Source organism: Vitis vinifera, chromosome 1, assembly GCF_030704535.1.
Source record: "Vitis vinifera cultivar Pinot Noir 40024 chromosome 1, ASM3070453v1".
NCBI lineage: Eukaryota > Viridiplantae > Streptophyta > Magnoliopsida > Vitales > Vitaceae > Vitis > Vitis vinifera.
The window spans coordinates 26,706,196-26,720,356 of record NC_081805.1 but is presented as its reverse complement, the minus strand read 5'-3'; positions in this window follow the sequence as shown (position 1 = coordinate 26,720,356).

Here is a 14,161-nt window from a genome sequence, read left to right as displayed (position 1 = left end):
CAGGATATGCCTTTTGGCTCCACCCTTATTCGAGTCAGGAAGACCAATCACCAATTGGAGGGATGAGATATGGGCAAACATGCTGAAGATATCATTTTTGCCCTTCTTAATAGTGTAGATGAAGAGAATCTCTAACAAAGAGAGGTCCAAATGGAAGAGCATGTTCAAGATGCTACATCTCATCAGCACCCGGACGATGTTAGGATGGATGTAGGCTGGAGGAAATTGGGTGTAGTGCAAGAATTACTTGAAGAGATACGGGAGAGGAAAGAAGAGCCCCACGTTGAATTGTTCATTCTAAAAAAGATGGCACCCTAAGGTTCCTTCTCGGTGGACGTCGGATCTTCATCCACTAACTAAACGAAGACACCATTCAGAATGAAGAAACGTTCGCGAAATTCCCGCTCATTAAGGAGCTCGATAGGCTTCCCCGAACTAGGGCATCCGAAACTTACACCTGCCCGACCATCCTTCCTGCCTTGCCCATTCGCGCTAGATGAGGCGATGTCCTTTTTCACAGGCATCTTGGAGCAATGGGCCGAGTTGGACCTACAAGGCACAATGCCGATAATTAGAAAGTAGCTACCTGACCCTACCGCCAGAAGGCAATGCCCCAAGACATCTAACGGGCTAACACGCTAGATTTAGGGCCTATCCTGTTTAAGGTACCCAACTTCGCTCATCAATCCCCAATCCTAGTCAAGGAATTTCCCACTATGACACCCCAAACAAACAAAGGAAGAATAAACGTCAGGCAGACTCAACAGAACCTTAAAGCATGAAAGCAACAAAACCTAACCCTAATAGAGGCTAACAAGGCGCGCCACTGACGAGACCTATTGCCCTAGAAAGTTATGCACCCGCTTCTACAGACCTCAAAATAGCCACTTGGTGGCCGACCAAAACTCTTAGACACCAAAATGGTTCCCAATCGCAAACCAACAACACAACCAAGGAAAAAAGAGAAATCGGGGGTATCAGAGAAGAATGAAGAATGTACCTGACAAAGTGATTTTAGCAAAAGACGAAGACGAACCACAAGTATCGAGATAAACCAATCGAAAAACCGTCGAAGAAAAAGTGTTGCAACACGAAGGCAATAATCGTTGCCTAGATGTGGGAAATGCAAAGCAAATAGAAGACGAAAAGCAAATTCGATGAAGAAACAACAAAGAGGTGTGCCTCCTAGGGATTATTTATAGAGGCAAATTCCCTAGAAACCCCAAATGACAAGGTGCCCAAAAACACACCACTCAAGGCGACATGCCGCCTAGCAACAACTTCAATAACAATGCTCCTCCATAAATGCCCCCCCAGACGCCACATGTTATGCAGTCACTGAAGAGGTTTGAAAAATGTTTTAACCCGTTTTTTCTGTGCAGCCGAAATGATCAGGTTAAAAAGAGGCATTGTAAAGGGCTTCCCCGTGTGACCACATGGCATCCTTCTATCTCTGTTCGGACGAGCGTAACCAGATCTGAATATCTAATCCAGATTAGAAGTATCAGTAGCCGGTCACATGGTGTTCCTCTAAAACTACGCAACGCATTTTGAATAGGTTTCCTAACCCACTCCCACGAGCAATCATTCTCCTTATGCCAGAAGCATACTCGATGGGACGTCACCCTGTCTTCGTAGGCAACCTGCTACACGCTGCACCATACCGCCTGCAGACTGAGGTGACAAGTGAACCACCAGGTCACCCCCATTAGCAATCACTGTCAGTCACCTAAAGGGTGATAATTGCTCTGTCACCAACTATGCTGTCATCACGACTACGAAAATCAAGAAGTCATCTCAGCACAGATGTGACACTGTTCCAGACACTATAAAAGCCCATCTCCAACTCAAAATCAAGGTACGTGCACACACGCACGTAAGGGAGACTCCTTTTTAGCTTCTAAAAGGGGGCAACCTCTCAAGTTGACTTTAATCATCTGACTTGAGCTTCGAAGGGTATGTCTAGACAACCTGTCCAACCATCTTTTGCAGGAAAGAAGGGAGAAGCATTGCTCCCAATTGACCTGGCTTCAACAACAACCATATAAATTATCAATTAATCGAACCCAAATTAGCCAATTCTAAATTAATTCACCAACAATAAATTATCTCAAATTTCATATTAATTTACCAACAACAAATTAACCTTAATTTCATATTAATTAACAAAGCCCAAACATAAGGCCCACAACAAATATAAATGCACAAACCTAATTGCAACAACAAAAACTATTAAAATTAAATCAAGAAAAATAAAGAAAAAAAGTAATAATAATAATAATAATGGAAAATGAGTGTAATGGTAAAGTGAGGGAATGAGAGAAAATGGGAGGTGGTCGCCGGTCGGGCAAGGGTTCGCCAGCAACAACTGGCCAGTGACCCTACCAGCTACAGTGAGAGATTGATGGCTTTTTGAAAAACAAAAAATAAGAAAATGGAGTTGAGTGGAAGGGCATTGGGAATGACATCGGCGTCATGCCACCAGCAATGACGATGGAGTTGAGTGGTAGTGTGTGGGAAGGGCTATAGAGAGAAGAAAAAATGGAAATGGAGAGCCTTTGGACATAGGGGTATGGGAGTAGGTGAGGGTAGTGGAAAGAAAAGAGAGAATAGAGAGAAAAGAAAGGGAAAATAATAAATAAATAAATATATATATATATATATATATATATAATAAAAATAAAAATAAAATAATTTATAAAATAATAAAAATTAAGAATTAAAGGATGAGTGGGCCAAAAAAACAAATGTAATCGAGTTTGAAATTTATTGATAAAATTGAGATCAAAATTAATGTAAAAATAAAATTATGACAAATTTTGGGGTCTACAAGTTTGTTTAGAAATTATTTCCTATTTTTTAGAACAAAAATCGGTTTTTTACTTTTTTTATCTTAAAAAACATCTTTGACAATTTTGATTGAAAACAATTTTTTAAAGATCTATTAGCAACTCGGGTTCCCATGGTTTTTATCACAAGTTATTAAATCAAAATTGAATCTCCTAGTAAAGCAAACATGAATACATGACTACTCTAAACTCATATTTCAACATTTAAAATTACTTTAATTATTAAATAAAAATGATAAATTATCGGTATATATAATACAATTTAAAAATGATAAGGTTGAAGTTCTTCTATTATTCTTTTTTATTTTTTCATATTTAAATAAAATAATAATAATATAATTAAAAATAATAAATAAATAATGAATACATTTGGGTTTCAACTAGTGCTTCCACCTTCAATCCACACCAATCCTAATATTGTGGTTAGTATTTTTTTTAAACAAACCCTATCTTAAAGTTATGTTTGATTCTCGAAAATTTGAGGGAAAATATAAGGGAAAGAAAATAAAAAATTAAAATTAAAATTAAAATTAATAAATCATTTTTACATACCACTTCAAACATATTTAACTTTGTTTAGCTCTTTAAATCAAAATTAAATAATTTAAAAATATAAGAATCTCTTAATAATTTTAATTGTATTTCATTTTTTTGGTATTTTCTATAATAAAATCAAATATAAGAAAATCATTTTCATTAATATTTTTTAATTTTCCCAGTACTTTCTGAGAACAAACGTAGCCTAACCTTTTCAAAACCTTGGTTAGAAATGAATTTTGATGGCTATTAATAATTATGGTAAGAAGATAGATTAAATTTCATTACTTGAAATATCAGACTTCATATCGTAATGACAACAGCAGTGCTGAGGAATTGATATGAACTTTCCAGGAAAAAGGACTTCACGCCAAGGTAAGTTCCTGCTTGGCAAACGGGGGGGCAGAAAAATGTATTCTTTAATATGTGATAGCGAGGAATCGCCGAGGAAACTGTCACCTCAATTTTCAAGGACAGCTAATTTCATGGAAATTTACTCCCATCCAACATGGAAATGAAGGAAAACAGCTCCATAAAAGCCCAAATTTGAAACTTTCTCCACATCATATGTAGTATGGCGATCATCAAAGTGAATCAACACCTCCTCCTCTTTGGTCTTCTTGCTCTTTACATCGTTCTCGTCACGAAAACGGTCGGTTTCACAGGCAAGTTTTCGGGTGTAACTCCCAGCTATAACTAAATATTCCATAGATTTAGATCACTTGACAATTTTAAAGTCGGGATCAAGAACTGTTTTTTTTTTTCACCTAGCTAAGAACAAAGTTATGTTCATGGACAGGCTTATATATGCACAAGTTGCAGGCCGGATCATCTCAGCGGCGAGAAGCCAGACCACCACCACCCCCACCAACAACGCAGGCATGGCGGAGCCCCTAATGGCCATGGTTAGGAGGATGATGAGTATGGCCAAGCTTTGTTATTAGATATTTTATATAGGAGCAGTCGTGCAATTGATGAATTGTGTTGGAGAGAAAATGTATAAGATGTGTAAAGAATGAGCCGGCTGCGGAATTGGCGACAACTTTCCCGGAAGAAGACTTTTATCCCAAACTAATTTCCTGCTTCCCAAACAGGGGCAGAAAAATACTCTTAGTGTGTGCCAGCTAGGAATCCCCAAGGAAACCGTCACCTCAATTTTCAAGGACATTGTTTCAGCGAGATCTAGTCTCATGAATTCAACGTGGAAATGAAGGAAAACAGCTCCATATAAACCCTACTTTGAATCTCCACTGCATATGCAGTGTGGCGATCATCAAAGTCAATCAGCACCTCCTCGATCCTCTTTGGTTTTCTTGCTCTTTACGTCATTCTTATCGGGTCTAATTCCCAGCTATAGCCAGTATTCCATGGATTTGGATCATGGTTAGGAGAATGATGAGGATGACCAAGCCTTGTTGTTAGATATTTTATGTATGAGCAGTCATGTCTATGTAATTGATGAATTGTGTTGGTGAGAAAACATTATAAAAAAAAAAATTATAAAGAATAAGGGCTTCAATGAATTGAATTTTTTCAGCGATCGACGAATTTGTGAAGTTTTACCAAGAACTTGAACCATTCATGGAGTTTTAGATTGTGTTGAGAATCATCCAAGAGCATGTCATAAGCTCAAATTTTCATCGGGAAGAATTTAAAGACAATTCTCTTGATGGAAATTGTCAAGAAATGACTAAAGGGTCTGTTTGGCAAAATTGACGATTATTTTCAAGAATAATTTTATGTTATCTAGAACAAAAAAGCAAGAAAAACATTTGGCAATTGTTTTTGGAACAGTTTCTATTCTCCAAAACAAAAAACAAAAAATAAAGAAAACATGTTTGACAATTAAAAATTATTTTCTATTTTATGTTTTTAAATAACATCTTATAATTGTTTTAAGTTATTTTCACTTATTTTTTTATGATTGTTTTAAAAAATAAGTATACAAATATGTAAAATGATTAAAAATAAAACACTAAACATAAAATTTATTTCTAAAAAACATATTTTAAAATATTCGAAACATGTTAAGAACATTTTAGGTTTTCAAACAAATTTTTGTTCTATAAAATATAAAAGAATAGTCTTTAAAAACTCAAAAATTGTTTTTAAGACCTATTTTAAAAAAAATTTCAAAACAAGACCTAGAAAACTATTTTCTATTTTCTTTTTTAAAGAATAGAAAACATCTTTTAGGTATTTTCATTTGTTTTCTAAATATTATTTTAAAAAATAATTACACAAATACGGAGGATAATTAAAAATAAAGCACTAAATATAAAAACCATTTTTAAAATATATTTAAAATATTAAAAATAGGTTAAAAACATTTCAAGTCCTCAACAGACTTCTATTCTATAAAACATCACATAACAGCTTTCAAAAATTATTTTCAAAAACAATTACTAAACAGTGTTTAAGCCTTTTTTTAGAAATTATTCTTAAAAATAATTTTCTATTTTTTGGAACAAAAATAATCAGGTATCTAACTCAAAAAGACATCTTTAACAATGTTCATTGATAACAATTTTTTAAGGATTTGTTTTGTCTAGAATAAATTTGAAGTATTTTAATTCTAGTGTTTTTTGTATAAAATAATTAAAAGTATAGAGAATGCTTTGAAAATATTTTGCATTATATATGAATGTACAATACCATTATAGAGAATAAATTAAGAAAATTATTTTTCATATTTAAGTTCTCAAACAAAATTTAATTTTTTTAGAATGAATGAAAACTATTTTAAGAATATTTTGAGTTAGGTTCTCCTCATCGTTTGGTGAGAAGTTTCTGACATTTAGAACCGTGGCTCATGTTTGTGTACATATGGACTTTAAATGGGTTAAAAGGTAAATTCATGCCAAACCCAATTATTAATATTTTTCTATAAATACTTACTTAAAAACTATAAATATAAATCATATTATAGTAAAGCAAACATGAATACATGAGAACTCTAAACTCATATTTCTACATTTAAAAATATTTTAATTATTAAATAAAAATGATAAATTATGAGCATATATATTACAATTTAAAAATGACATGGTTAAGGATCTTTCATTGTTCTTTTTTTCATATTTAAATAAAATAATAAATAATATAATTAGAAATAATAAATAAATAATGTATAAATTTTGGTTTCAACCAATTCTCCTACCTTCAATCCATATTGATACTAATATATGTGGTTGGTATTTTTTTAACCAAACTCTGCCTTAAGATTATGTTTGGTTTCAGAAAATATAAGAGAAAAAAATAAAAGAAAAAAGTAAAGGAAAAAAATATATTTAAATTTATAAATTATTTTTATATACTATTGTGGACCCGCTTTTTTAATGTGTGTTCCCACTCAATGGCGAGACTCGTTTTTTTTGTTTATTTGTGAAAAATCTGATTTTTAGAAAAAGACTTGAATTCGATACTTATTTTTGTTTTATTTTTTAAGGGAAATAAAATAAGAAAGAAAAATCCTAAGTGTGACTCCTGAAGGAAAAATAGGTTTGTGAAAAACCGAATCTGGGTTTGGGGTCAGGTTACCTATTGGGAAGGTATGGTGGTGAGCCGTAGCACTCCTCTAAGCCCGTATACATACGATCTCTACTAAACAAATTAAGGGAATTGTGATAATTAATTAATTAATTATAAAATACCAAGATTAAAGGAATGAAACAATATACACAAAGATGATGACAAAATAAAATTACAAGAATGTACAAAATAAATGACAATGGAATTATGTAAATTGATTTATTAAAAAAAATTGAAAAAAAATAGTTTTCTTAAAATTTCAAATTTATTAAAAACAATTTTGAATTAGTGATTTCAATTTATTTATTTACAAAAAAAAAGTTTTAATTTTTTTCAATTAATGATTTGATTAAATTTCATTTGTATTTAATTTTTAAAAAAAAGTCATTTACACTTATTATATCAAAAGAATTTATAACAAAATTTCAATTTGATAGCAAAAATTATTTTTACTTGCTTTTATCAGAAAATAATGAATTTTTATAATTTTATTTACAAAAGTATTTCAATTTGTTTTCATTTAAGAAAAGTGACTTATACAAATTATTAAAAAATTTAACTTTATTTTCAAAAGAATTTTTAATTAAAAATTAATTTTTGGGACAACTTTATTTACAAAACAATTTTTGGACAATTTTTATTAAACAAAGAAATTTTTGGACAATTATTTTTAAAAACAATTTTTCAAATTCTATTAAAAACAATTTTATTTTATTTTTATAAAAGCATTTTTCTAAATTTTTATTAAAAAAAACCTTCTTTTATTAAAAAGAATATTTTAAAATTATTATTTTATTAAAACATATTTACTGAATTATTCCTCTTATTTAAACAAAATTTCTTATTTGTTCGATATTCAATTCTGTACATAACAAATAAATATATACAAATAAATATTTATAAAAACCAAATAGTACTGAAAAATAAAATGTGTACTCAAACAAGTTTACAATAAGTTCAATATTTTCCTATGGCTTTTCGAGTCTCACTTTCTTCCATGAAATTTCACACTTCACGTGTTATAAATTCATACTCAGTTAACGAAATTGTGGAATAGGTCAATGCAAAAACAAAAATGACTCAAATATAAATATTCAAAAATATGTAGAGTCCAAAATAATTATTCAAACCCAAATTCAAGCTTCAAATTAGTCCAATAAATTTCATCAATTAAAAATGAGCCCAAATTAACAAAAATATCTCACATATCATAGATCACAGTATAAAGTTTCCAAATTAATAACCAAAATATAAACTCAATTAATCAAACCCAAAACATGATAAATTAAAATAAATCTCATTAAACCTAAATTTAATATCTCATAATCCAAACCCAATTTAATATGCAAACTTAAATCCACAATCAAAATCAACTCAATTTAATATGAAAACCCACATCCAAAATATACCATAATATTATATCATATCCAAATCAAATAATTCAAATGAGTACAACCATATAAATTATCAACTAATTTAGCCTAAATTAACTCAAATTTCATAAATTAAATCAAGAAAAATAAAGAAAATAATAATAATAATAATGGAAAATAATTGTGATGGGAAAGTGAGGGAATGAGAGAAAATGGGTCGGCAGTGGCTCACTGATGGTGACTAACTGGTGGTTTTGCAAGCGACGATGAAGGGAGATAGATGACTTTTTGAAAAACAAAACAAAAAAAAAAAGAATAAATAATAATAATAATAATAAAATAAAAAAAATAAAAAAATGAAGATAATAAGAAAATAAGGATGGAAGGGGCCAGAAGTGGCACCGGGGTAATGCAATTGGCAATGACAATGGAGTCGGGTGGGGATGTGGATGTTAGGATGTCCCTAGAAGTGGAGTGTAGAGGGAAGGGTTCTGGGGAGGAAAGGAAGACATAAATTTGGGGGGGGTGGGGGGGGGGGGGGGGGAGCATAAAAAAGGAAGACATTAATTGGGGGAGATTTTTCTCAATAGTACGGTAATTTAAGAAAATTATGCTTAAATTATTGTAGTAAAGAGGAGAGAGAGTGAACGGATAAATTTTTTTTAAAACCAAAATCATCTTTTCAAATTTCAAAAGACGAAATCGTCTCTTCAAGAGACGAGTTACATGAAAAAAAAAATATTTTTAAAAAAAAATTCCCCTTGAGAACTCGTCTCTTCAAGAGACGAGTTCCATGAAAATATATATATATATATATTTTTTTTTAAAAATCACAAATTATTAAAAAAAAATAAAAATTGAAGAGACGAGTTCCCATGAAAAAAAATTTCCCAAATAAAAAAAAAATCCTCAAGGAACTTTGTTATTAGGAGTGGTTAGATGGCAAAGAAAAGAAAATCACCTGGGACCACCATATATTTAAGAGATTTGAGAGCAAAACATGTGGTCCCCACATATTAAATAGGTTTGGGAGCAAAACATGTGGCTGCATGCACAAGAGAGAGGATGGAAGGATATTTGAGTGGGGGAAAAGTCAAGGAAAAATATGGGTATTACGCATGAGAGAGAATAAGAAGACGTTTGAGTGGTAAAAAAAAATTCCTCAAGGAACTTGTCTCTTCAAGAGACGAGTTCCCATGAAAAAAAAATATATTTTTTTAAATTCCCAAATTATAAATAATAAAAAAAAAATCCTCAAGGAACTTGTCTCTTGACAAAAAAAAAATTCCTCAAAAAAATATATATTTTTTTAAAAAAAAATTCCCAAATTATTATAAAAAAATTTAAAAAAAAAAAAACAATTCCTCAAGAGACGAGTTCCCATGAAAAAAAATATATATTTTTTAAAAAAAATTTCAAATTAAAAAAAAAAAAAAAAACAATTACTCAAGGGAACTCGTCTCTTCACGAGACGAGACGAGTTCCCTTGAGGAATTGTTGTTTTTTTTTTTTTATATAATTGGAGAATTTTTAAAATATATATATATATATATATATATATATATATATATATATATATATATATATATATATATATATATATATATATATTTCATGGGAACTCGTCTTTTCAAGAGACGAGTTCCCTTGAGGAATTTTTTTTTCTTTTTTAATAATTTGGGAATTTTTTAAAAAATATATATATTTTTTTCCTGGGAACTCGTCTCTTAAAGAGACGAGTTCCTCGATGAATTTTTTTTTTTAATTTGGGAATTTTTTTTAAAATATATATATATTTTTTTTCATGGGAACTCGTCTCTTGAAGAGACGATTTCCCTTTTGAAATTTTTTTTAAATCGTTCGTCTTTTGAAATTTGAAAAGATGATTTTGGTTTTAAAAAAAATTTATCCATTCACCCTCTCTCCTCTCTCCTATCTCCTCTCTCCTAAGTGGCAAAAACTACCATATATTTGTAATAACTTCTTTTACTATAATAATTTAAGCATAACTTTTTTAAATTACCGTATTATTGAGAAAAGTCCTTAATTGGGGGTGTGGGGGGGCGGGGCCGCATAAAAAAAGAAAAAAAACAAGAAAAAAGGAAGACATGAATTGTGGGGGCGGGGGGCGGGGGGCGGGGGGCGGGGGGCGGGAGAAGAGGAGGGGAGGTGGCAAGGAAAAAAATAAAATATAATAATAGTAATAATAATAAAAATAAAATAATATGTAAAATAATAAAAATTAAGAATTAAAAGTTAAGTTAGCAAAAAAATTCAAATATAATTGGGTTTGCAATTTATTGATAAAATTGAGCTTAAAATTAATATAAAAATAAAATTAAGATAAATTTAGAGGTCTAACTAATTCAAACTTTTTTTTATTTATTCAACTTTTTTTATAAAGATTAAATAATTTAAAAATATACGAATTTTTTAATAATTTTAATTATATTTAATTTTTCTTTGTATTTTATATAGTAAAATCAAATATAAAAAAAAATTATTATTTTTTTCTTTCCTAGTAGTTTATAGGAATCAAACATAGCCTTGGTTAGAAAATGAACTTTGATGGCTATTGATAATTATGCTAAGAAGATAGATTACATTTCATTACTTTTGAAATATAAGGTTTTATATTGTAATGACAACAGCAGTGCTGTGGAATTGATAACTTTTTTCCGGGAAAAAGGTCTTCATCTCAATGTAATTTCCTGCTTGGCAAACAGGGGGTACTCTGTAGTGTGTGCTAGCGAGAAGTCGGCAAGGAAACTGTCACCTCAATCTTCAGGGGCATAGTTAATTAATTTCATGGAAATTTACTCCACGCGACATGGAAATGAAGGAAAACTGCTCCATAAAAGCCCACGAAAATTTCTCCACATCATATGCAGTATGGCAATCATCAAAGTGAATCAACACCTCCTCCTCTATGGTCTTCTTGCTCTTTACATCGTTCTCGTCTTGAAAACGGTCGGTTTCACAGGCAAGTTTTCGGGTGTAACTCCCAGCTATAACAAGTATTCCATAGATTTAGATCATTATATTATACTAAATATTCCTTGTCAAGTTTAAAGTCGGGATCAAGAACTGTCTGTTTGTTTTTGCCTAGCTAAGAACAAAGTTATGTTCATGGACAGGTTTACATACCCACAAGTTGCAGACCGGATCATTTCAGCTGCGACAAGCCAGACCATCGCCGCCCCCACCAAAATCCCAGGTATCGCCGAGCCCCTAGTGGCCATGGTTAGGAGGAGGATGAGTGTGGCCAAGCCATGTTGTTAGATATTTTATGTAGGACCAGTTATGTAATTGATGAATTGTGTCGGTGAGAAAATATACAAGATGTACAAAGAATGAGGGCTTCAATTAATTAATTGAATTTTTTTATTCAAATTTATATGGGAATGAGTTTGTGAAGTTTCCAAGAAGTTGAAGCATGCATGGACTTTTTTAGGTTGTGTAAGCTTGGAATCATCCAAGAAGATGTCGTTATATAAGCTTTAAATTTTCCACACGGCAATGGAAGGATTTAAAGACAATTTTCTTGGTGGAAATTATTGGCAAAAAACAATAAAGGAAACCTTGCATAAATTACGAAATAATTAAGGATTTCACAATGTACACATATTTTTTAGAATTCTTTATAAAAACATGTTTTTTAAATAAAAAAATTCAAGCATTTTTAGGTGTTTTTGTTGGGTTATAACTCAAATGGGTGAGGATCTCATTCAACCAGATTTAATGTGAACGCAACTTTTCCTTAAACCCAAGATGTTCCACTCATCCTCATTTTTAATACCCGGGTTAAGTCCAAGTTACACTCGAATTGATCATGTTATATTTGGATTAGAAGGATTGTAAGGACCAAATTTGGGTTATGTTGGATCGAATCCATTGGAATGACTTTTAAATTTCACCTTCTGTATATTTATTCCAAAATTTACCAAAGAGATAAAATATTTTGTAATAATTAAATTTGACTTTTTTATTTAAAAATAATTGAAATGACATCAACGGAATATCATTATATATGGTAATATAAATTATAAATATTATAAATATTAAACTGAGTTCGAGTTATGCTTAGGTTGCCTAAACTTTTGACTCAAGTTCAACTTGAATTGAGATTGGGTTGAGTTAAATCCAAAATGAGTATTAAAAATATTTATCCAAATATATCCTTCCAAACATTTGGTTGAATTCAAGTTGAGTGAAGTCAATCCATATAAGTTGCACCCTTATCTTTTGTGGATTAAATTATAAAAAATAATCAAAATATAGAGAATACTTTAGAAATTTTTGCATTTTACATTAATGCACAATATAATATCTCATAGAGAATAAATTGATGAACTTGCTTATTTTAAGAAGTGTTCTAAAAAAATTGTTATTTTTTTAATTGTTTTAAAGAAAGTTGTCTAAAAAATAATAATATTCAAAAAAAATTATTCTTAATCTATTAATTATTGAACTAAGATGGTGTTTGTTTTTTGGCTGAATAGAAAAAGGTAAAATATTTTGCTTTTTCTATTAAGTTAAAAGCACCTTATTGATATTAACCAACATAATTAAATTAACTTATTATCAATAAGTTTAATTTAGTTATGTTGGTTGATGTCAATGAATTACTTTTAACTGAATGAAAAAAAGTCAAATATTTTGGTTTTTTCTATTTAGCCAAGAAACAAACACCACCTAAGACAATTTATCATCTTGTGTGAATACTATCTACTTCAAACCCACATTGCTCTTTATAGTCCTATACAACTTTTTTTTCTATCCAATATAGGATATCATTATCACCTTCCTTACTCTATGCAAACACAACATCTTTGTTGTTCCACAAGATTGTAGGGTCAATCAGATAAACACTCCTTATAAGTCCAAACAAATTCTCACATAAGGGACATATATATATTACCATAAATGTTTTCTTTTATTTGATGTGGAATATCATAGTCATCAGCCTATGCAAATAAAACATTTTTGTCTTGTCTTGTAGAATTGTAGGACCAAATAAATAGATAAAGCTTATAAAGCCAAACAAATGCCCATTCAAGGTGAGGGTTCAACTTTGATACCATTTATATCAACTTGTTCCCAACTATATAGCTATTGTCAGTTTTGGGTAGGGATGGCAACGGGGCGTGTTTGGGACAGGTCACCCTCATCCCAACCCCACCCTGTTTATTCAAAATAATTCTCATCCCCATCTCATTTAAAAAATTAAACGGGGCGGGGCGGGTATGATAAATTCTCATACCCGCCCCGCCCCGCCCCGCCTCGCCTCGTTTAACCTTTTTTTTTTAATTTAAACTTTAGAAAAAAATTACTTTTAAAATTTTTAATTATATTAAAATAAATATATTTTATAAATAATTAAATTATTATATATTTTTATTACTTATTTTATTAAAAAAAAATTTATTATCTATATATTAAAAATAGTAAAATAAAAATTAATTTTAAATTAAATTACTTTTAAAAATTAATTTTATATATAATCGGAACGGGGAGGGACAGGGCAATACCCAAACCCACCCCTGGTTTTAAAAAATATTCTCAAACCCTTTTATTAAAATTGAACCTCATCTCATTAGGGGCAGGATGGGTACCCGAAAAAACCCACTTCATTGTCATCCCTAGTTTTGGGTTTAATAAATATTTCACAACTTTAAAATATATTTATATGATTAAAAAGAACTCATACATACATAATTCTCAAAAACTTTTTTTTTTATTCGATGTGAGATATCACCATCACTCCGTTATGCATGTTGATAAGTTGTCATCATCGTGTCTCACAAGATTGCAAGACCAATATCCATATGGTTGAGAGTCGATTATTACAAATGATATCTAAGTTGAACC